The 9,186-nt window shown below is 32.6% G+C and overlaps 1 long non-coding RNA gene across 2 annotated transcripts; it reads left to right on the top strand.

Annotated features, from left to right (window-relative positions):
* The first annotated feature begins 5,218 nt into the window (after positions 1 to 5,218).
* LOC137488131 (uncharacterized) lies at positions 5,219 to 8,776 on the top strand. Of its 2 annotated transcripts, XR_012393062.1 has the most exons (6): positions 5,219 to 5,318; positions 5,616 to 5,681; positions 5,868 to 6,056; positions 6,328 to 6,485; positions 6,997 to 7,092; positions 7,829 to 8,776. It is a non-coding gene; the product is annotated as an uncharacterized lncRNA (long non-coding RNA). The 2 variants fall into 2 exon arrangements; XR_011007057.2 differs by lacking the exon at positions 5,616 to 5,681.
* The last annotated feature ends 410 nt before the right edge of the window (positions 8,777 to 9,186 follow it).

Raw genomic sequence — 9,186 nt, 5'->3', positions numbered from 1 at the left:
AATAAAAAAAAGGAATAATATTTGAAGTGCAATGCTTCAAAGATCCAATACGCTGCATGCAGAGCCAAAACAAAAACTCGTTTGTTTGTTTAATAAAATAATAATATGAAATTAAAGTGAAATAGTTCCATAACCTGTATTATAACTGTAGTCACTCTAGATGACAAATCATCCGTTGCGCCGGTCAGTTTCACTTTTAATCAAGAATGTGCCAGAACCAAACGAGAATATTTATAGATTACCTCGGAATGAGACCTCGGTCTGTGAAGGATGCAGAACACAGAAACTCGTTGAGAATGGAGATGCATGTTAGATGTTTTATATCCCTTTAGATATTGTAAATAAACAACTAGTTTTTATAGAGATTGTGTCATGTCTTTTCTTTGACGCACGCGCTGAACAGCCTGTAGCCTAAATAATAGTTTAGATTTTATAACATATAATGTTCCATTACTTTAAATGTATAATGTTTTTTAATATTTATGAATTATATAAAATATATAGTTTATATAAATGCGCTCTGATCATTCAAGGATCATAATGCGTTGCATATTCTTGTTATTCTTCATTAGGCTTGATCCATAAATTGTGTATTTTATAAACTGATCGTTTATAAGGACTAAGGTATTAATAACTGTAATTCCTCGAATGGAAAAGTCTTGATTAAAGAAAAAGAGAACTTAATTCGACATATGCATATAGTGCGCTTATTTCTGCGCGCATCGCGCGCTTTACCGAATTACCTTTTTTATTTTTTATGCATTATAAATGCATCTGGCAGCACCGAAAAGAGCAAATGCCAAGTTATTAGCGCAGCGCACAGACAGCTAGCTCGTCTAGTCTGAACCAGGGGTTTTCAAACTATCCATTGCACACCGATCCCATTGCATTTTATTTAGGATAAACCACTTATTTAAAATTAATTAATTAAAAGGTGCGTACTCTCCAATACACCACTGTAGTGTCATAATATTTAATAATTATAATTAAGATAGACACCTGACCTCCATTTAATAAACAATTTATTTGCCATACTCTGTTAATTTGAAGTTTAAAGTTTAAATCATTTATGTTAAACTTAAATTATTTAAAAACTTAAAAAGACTTAAATTTAGTCATTTAAGACATTTTAGGTCATAAGTTTACATACATTGACTGTTGCATTTAGTAGGCCTATTCTGGTCTAAATAAGCTTTTTGCATCTTAGGTGTTTACACACAAATTAAGCAGTTTATACGTACATTTAATGTTACTTTGAAATTACTTTTGATGCAATAAATAATCCTAAATAGTTGAAAGTGTTAACATATTCTTGAAATGTAGTTATTTTATAACTATGAAATTTATTACTAAACAAAGTGAATCATTATGAATTTGCCAAGAAATAATCCACTTTACCACCGTACAGCCATGCCCCACACTCACTAGAACGGTAGAACCTGGACTGTATGATATGTTCTGTATGTAAAATAGAGAAAATAAGCAAGATGCGCAGTCTCATGCAGCCTTAGTGAAATATAGCGCGTCACAGCAATGAACTAAAAATAAAACCACCCTTGAAATGCTGGCGATCTTAATTTTTTCAGCCTACACTGACTGAGAATAATGTTGCACTATTTTATTAACAAATAATTAGAATGTTTTTTTTCCTTCAACACATTCATCATTACTTTTGCCTGTGCAAGTTTTTTTGCGCGCGCTTGAGCGCGAAGGCATCTATTTTCAGGTGCAAGATGCCACTTTGGGTGGCACCAGCACACTCTGCCACACCTGTGGCTATGTCCCTGCCACAATAATAATAACAACAACAACGACAAAATAATAACAAAAAATAATAATAATAAGACAGGCCTACTTTGACGTTGCAATAAAAAAGTATTAATTATCAAATAAATATTTACAATAGGCTAAAGGCATATATTAAATTAAAATAGGAGAAAATCCAATAGAAACAAAAGGTACCATTTATTATAGCCCCATGCAGGGTCCAATGTGTTCTTACAACCATTGAATAACTAAGTAAATAATAATAATAACAATACTAATAATAATAGGCCTAATAATAATAATAATAATAATAATAATAATAATAATAAATTATTATTTTATACAGAGTAGGCTATTATTTAGGCCTACAATAGCTCTGAAACAATCATGTAAACCAGGTGCTCCTCGGAAATGGCTATCTTTGCTCAGCATCAGGTGCACAGCAGCAAGAAGTTTGGCAGTGAACTATGACCTTATTTTAATGACAAATGTCTAAGAATACTGCTGATTTACGTTTTTATTTAATTTATACATACGCAATGAATGTAAGCCTGCTAACTGTGTGTGGTTCGAATGATAGAATATGTAAACTTTGTTTATATATATAATTAAATAATAATAATTAAAAGCCTTCGTGTAAGGCTTTTATTTTGAGGGTGACGTCACGAGTGCAGATTTGGTTGACCAATTAGAGGAAAGTGGGCGTTTCAGCACCGCCTACATGTGTAAAATGAATTTTAAAGTCTTTTATCCGTTTTCCTACCCTAAACCAAAAAACGAAAATCCAGCCAAAATCTCGTTTTTTCGTTTTCTCGTGAGCAAAATAAAAACGGAAAAACGGCCGTTTTCTCCATTTCCTTTATTCCGTTTGAAAATGGAAAACAAATGAACAAAACGTACACGGACCAGCATGAGACCGCGGGTTGATTCGTGCTATTTAATTGGCTGAATCTTCATTTGGAATACGGCCCTATAAACGAGTGAGCCATGTTTGATTAACATCTGGTAAACAGAGATGGTTTATTTTCAGTCAGTATAATGAAATGCAGTAACAAATAAAATAAAAAAGAGAAAGGAATAAATGAAGAATAACGAATGTGTTATAGATGTGACCACAATTATACATGTAAATGGACATATGAATATGTTTAGAAACAAACTTTATTATGTAGTTGATGTGTCTCTATCTAGAAACACAATTACTAGTTAACTAAGGTACAAATAAAAACACATGTATTGTTTTGTAGATAAACCATGAGATAGCAACCACATTACCCATGGTTTTACTACTATGTATCTTGTAGGAAACAAATTTACTTGATACTGTACTATAGTCTATATAACCACAGTGTTTGTAGTAAAATTGTGGTTAAACTATTCGATAATGATTATAGACGTAGCCTATAATGAATATGGTTGTACTGTGATGGTTTTTAAACATAATTACTACACCTTTAATACTGTATAATAAAATTATTATATTAATGAGGATTGTTGAATAAGCGGATTAAATGTACAGCTCCTTCATGAGAGCACAAACAAACGAAAACAGAATTAGCACTACTGGTTGTACCTGAAATCACCCATTCGCCATAGGCCAAACATCACATGAAGAAACAAGAAATCTGGTCTCTACTTGTATCCACTTGTGAGAGAAAAAACCGCAGTATGCACTGATGTCTATGCACTACAGTAATCAGCTAACATAGATATTTGCAGATTGCAGATTTGCCGTTTTTTGTGTAATAATCACAGGTAGGTGAGAAATAAAAAATAATATATATATTTTTATCTGCATATATGTGGTGGATAGCTCCATTGAAGATGTCTTTTTTTAATCTATGTAACGTATAATACATATAATTGCAATCAGAGTTATTAAACCCCCAGATTTATTAGCCCCTCTGTTTATTTTCCCCAATTTCTGTTTAAGAGAGAAATATTTTTAACACATTTCTAAACATAATAGTTTTAATAACTCATTTCTAATAACTGATTTATTTTATCTTTGCCATGATGACAGCACATAAGATTTTACTAGATATTTTTAAGACACCTCTATTCAACTTAAAGTGACATTTAAAGGCTTAACTAGATTAACTACACTGTAAAAACGCCAACTTTCAAAAAGTCCTCTGAACAAAGATTAATAAGTTAACTGAATTTAAATATTTTCATTTGAAATGCTGACAAATAATAGTTAGTTTGTTCAACAAATATGGTGCTTCAATGTGAAAAACTTAAAATATTTCGTTGAACTAATACAAAATTCTTAGTTTTGCGTTGATGCGTGCCCTTCTTGTTGGCGCATGCGCCTTATAAGCTTCTGGCGCATGCGCAATTTACTTCCATAGCTCACTGCAGGGGGTACCTGTCACGTGCGCGCGACAAAACGAACCATCTTTCTTTCTGCGGAGCTACGTGTCAATCGTTTTCATAATCGATTGTATATAATTGTATACATGTTTTTGTGCGATGTGCTACCCATCTGACTGCCCGATCTATTTTACCAGTGTATTAATGATGTGAGAGACCGTGATAGAGCGGTTAAGAGTAGTGGTGGGCAAAGCGAGGCTTCGTGAAACACTGAAACAGTCGAAGCAAATGTGTCGAAGCTTCGAAACGTTTCGAAACCTCACTCTACAGTGACATTTAGTGGTCATTTTTTATATATATTGCACTGAAACAGCTTCAGCAAAGAACGATTGAACAAATTGAGGGATTAAACCCCACTTTGTGAAAGTGGAATCCTACCAGTAACATAGTACAGTGGTTAAGGTGTCAAACATCCATGCAGGAGTAGAAGGTTTCGAAGCCAGTCAGTAGACGTTGTTTTAAAATGCTTTAATACCAGTTGGTAATGCTTTGCTCTTGTATCGTTTTGTTTCAACATTGGTCTGATATCCGAATAAACAATTTGTGAATAAATATGTCTTGTTTTTGTCTTAAAACAGGGTTGTTGCTAGATCAAAAACGGTGGCCTGAAGTTATCAAGAATTATTTATATTATTCATTAAATTTCCCATTTATTGTATTTTATTAATGTCTACCCAAACCCTAAACCCAACCATACTGTAAAAATATTTATTATTGTTTTACAGTGTTACAAAAATGATGCTAAATTGATGGCGTAACTGTAGCTGTATCCTATTTAGGCTACACAAAACAGAAACATGATTAAAATACATAAAACCATGATTTCGAAGTCGGGATTCGAACCCAAAACATCATGCTAAGCATAGAATCAATAAGCAAACCCACAGTGCTCTAAGCCATTTGAGACAGAGATAATTTGGAGACCTTGGCAGTCAAATTAGGATTCACCAGGTCTCGAAACGTTTCTAAGCTGATCGATGCTTTGAATCGCTTTAGTCACGTGACTAGGTGTTTCGAAACACTTTAGTCACGTGACTTGGGTGCTTCGGATCATGCTTCGGTGAAGTGATTCGAAACACTTGCGCTTCGGGATCTCGACACTGTGTCAAAACATCAGTTTCACGTCAGCCATCCCTAGTTAAGAGCAGGCCAACGACGTTTCTGCTAAATCATAGGTATGTATGTCTTTTTTTGTTATCATCTAACGTTATATTATTTGATATGTTGGCTTTGATGTGCGCGTGTATTCTAATACGGAACTATTTGTTATAATTTAGCCGTGAGTTACTTGTTTCGTGCACTTGGTTTTGGCTATTTACATCAATAAAAGTTTAGAGTGAATGTATTTGAAACAAATAGCGATTTCAATCGAGTCATTTGCTTTAATAACTCACGATTAATACAATGAGTATCATATAACATACCAGATCAGGTATCCAAGTCAAATATAACATTATGTCCTGTTTATCTAGATTGCTGTCAGCATTGCGCACATCATAACCTTTTTTCCCTTCGAACCAGAGCCAGTGGAACAAACGGTGACGTGTTTAACTGTGTAATTTGTGTGAAAATCGTGTGATTTTCATGTAATTCATTGCTTGATTTGTTAGCTCGACTAAATGTCTATCATATTCAGACCAACTTGCTTTAACAGTCAGCTAGCTTTTATTTACATAAAAATATAAAGGGCTAAATATATATTTTTCTTTCTTTTTGCTCAAAAGGACTGAAATATTGACAATGACATAATTCAATGCAAGATTTCCTTGAGGAGGTGAGACTTGTTATCATCAGTGAAATTTGACGGTCATTCACCAGCAGATGCAAGAAACCTTTTCTCTTTGCCCAAAAGAAGTTGTTGAGATTTAGCCAGGAAGAAATTAGAGAGAGATAACCTGGACTTTAAGGAAGAGGTAAGTCACTATATTGCAATTGCTTTGGTTTCATTCAAGGTAGTAATGATAATGCTAAAAATAACAAACAACATTATTATTATAGGTAATTCAAAATACATCTGTATTCAGCATTTGAACATTTAAATATTTACATTTACACACACACATATATATATATATATATATATATATATATATATATATATATATATATATATATATATATATATATATATATATATATATTATGTGTAAAAATTAATATGTATGTTTTTTTTGTATATTGTAGATCTGCACAGAGTTTTCTCAGATCTGTAATGTAGATCTCCTGAGACAGTTAATCGAGTGACTTGATAAATATACAGCACCTCTCCTGAAACTCTACAGAAAAGAAGGGATTCAATGGGTCCAGAGATGGATACAACTTTAAACAAGATGGATGAGCAGGTACTCATTAAGATTTTTTTTTTCTTATACACCCGTCTGATGTTTTTAACATGTGCAACATATTTTGTCCTGTCAAGAATTTCATGCTCAGGTAATACAGTCTAATAAAACGTAATTGCAACAATTTAATTGTCCAGCCCTTTTGCATTAATTTTAATTGTGTCAAGTTGTGTTTTGATTGTGAGATGGAAGTAAGATAAATAACAGATGTTTCACTTGTTTTGAGTGACCATTTCAAATGAATACATTCAAAGAGGAAAATAGAAAATAATAGCTGTAGTTTTTAACTCAAAGTAATTGTCACATGAAACTAAACATTTTTCTAAATTTGCCAACACAACCATTATCAAATTCCATTGTATGGAAACCACAAAATTCTTTTTTAAAAATAAAGCCATGTGTTTTTCAACAGCATGAATAAAATACTATGCTCATTTAAATGTACTAAGTACATTTTTACTTACAAAACAATAAGATTGTAAAACACCCTTTGTAAATGACTTTCCTTTAGGTCACTGATATTGTCACCGATCGAGAAAGAGCAGCTCTTGAGGGATTGCCAATTTTTCTTCGTAAAAATTATGCTTGCTTTCTCAAGATATGTCTGGTAAGTTACCCATTTTCATACCCTATTCTACATTTATTAGTCTGCTTGGTAACACTTTTAATAGCTGCACGCTATAAATAATTTATTTAGTATTAGCGAATAGTTAATTTATTTTCTGTTAAGCATAACTCTACATGAAGTGCTCAATGATTGTATTTTTTTTAACTTTAATGATTCATTTGTATTACTAATTTAAGTATTGCATTATTTACAAACCAGTTATTTAAGAATAGTTGGTGTTTTTAAGATCATTCAGAATGCTTAAGTACACGATTAATAAACTATTCAAATTAACATTTAAATATCCTAATATTAAGGTATGTAATAATAGTTACTTTGTATGTTAGTATATGCTTTATGAGCTTAACTTCATCCAGTTGTGACCTAATCTAAAGTGAGGACTATTTATGCTTTATAAATCCCTTATGAATGACAATTAAAGGCTCAGTTATATTCTAAACAGGACAATAAACAACTTTCACAATTGAAACTGTATCAAATAAAAGTAAATCTTTGCAATTTTATGTAAAATAAAAGTTTAAAAAATTGCTAAATATTAAAAAGTTGTCAATATATTGTTCAATTATTATATATTATAGACTATTCAAAGTGTTACTGTTTGTATGTACGAAAGTATTACATGTTTTTATTTTCTTTGCATAATAGTAATAACATTAATAAGTAGTAATTAATATTACACATCAATTAATTTTCCCATTACTTAATCTCCTATAAGGACACGGACCCTGAAGACCACAGCACCAGAGATTAAAGGATTGGAATCTTCACTGTGGTGGAAGATGATAATGGCACTTCTGCATCCCTGCAATATGTGATGAACCTCGCTAAAATCTTGGAGGAGGCCATAGTACTTCAGGATATCACACATCTGCCTGCAGCCTTCGCTTACTTGTTCAGCCTCTTGTATAGACTGAATATGGAACACCCAAAAGAACTCAAATATACTTTTTAAGTGATTCAGCATGTTTTATGGAGGTTGGTGGCACATGATCTGCGAGAGTTCAGTTCATTCATTCATTCATTTTCTTTTCGGCTTAGTCCCTTTATTAATCTGGGGTCGCCACAGCGCAATGAACTTGTTTTACGCAGCGTATGCCCTTCCGGCTGCAACCCATCTCTGGAAAACATCCATACACACTCATTCACACATACACTACGGACAATTTTAGCCTACCTAATTCACCTGTGCCACACGTCTTTGGACTATGGGGGAAACCGGAGAACCCAAAGGAAACCCACGTGAACGCAGGGAGAACATTCAAACTCCACACAGTAACGGCAGCTGACCCGTGACCACTTCCTAATGTGCCACTGTTTCAATGTTTTAAGGTCTGTTTTTGGACTTTATGTACTTTGTTGACAAAAGTGCAGTACACTTTAAAGACTGTATGAATGGAGTGGCTTTTAGGGTTTACTCTGATTAGATGATTGTATATTCACCTGGTTTGAGTGTTTAGACACACTAATAGCTTGGTTTTAGTAAGGTTGCCAGTTATTTTATGTTGAGGCAGTGTACAATCTTTTCAAATCTGGAAACATTCAGTACTAGTTGTGTACAAACTAGCCCAATGCTGAACACGGCTAATGTCAAATGCTGATTTTGTATGCAAATGTTTTGGATTGTGATTTGAACACAGTTAAAAATAAAAAAAAGTGAATTGACTATTCTTGTGTATTTAATTTGAATCCTAAAAATTAATAGTAAATGCATAATGAATCAGTTTGTTTTATTTTGTTCAGTAAACTAAAAAAATCTTGTTGGGTAAACATAATCATTTTTGTTCAGTAAACAAAAGATCTTGTTGAATAAACGTGAAAATTTTTGTTCAGCAAACAAAAGATCTTGTTGAGTAAACATGATAATATTTGTTCAGCAAACAAAAATATCTTGTTGGGTGAACATGACATTTTTTGTTCAGCAAACAAAAATATCCTGTTGGTTGAACATGATATTTTTTGTTCAGCAAACAAAAATGTCTTGTTGGGTTAACATGATATTTTTTGTTCAGCAAACAAAAATGTCTTGTTGAATGAACATGATATTTTTTGTTCAGCAAACAAAAATATCTTGTT

The sequence above is a fragment of the Danio rerio genome, chromosome 17 (genome assembly GCF_049306965.1).
Source record: "Danio rerio strain Tuebingen ecotype United States chromosome 17, GRCz12tu, whole genome shotgun sequence".
Lineage (NCBI taxonomy): Eukaryota > Metazoa > Chordata > Actinopteri > Cypriniformes > Danionidae > Danio > Danio rerio.
The sequence above is the reverse complement of the archived record's forward strand: the minus strand, read 5'-3'. Positions and strand labels throughout refer to the sequence as shown.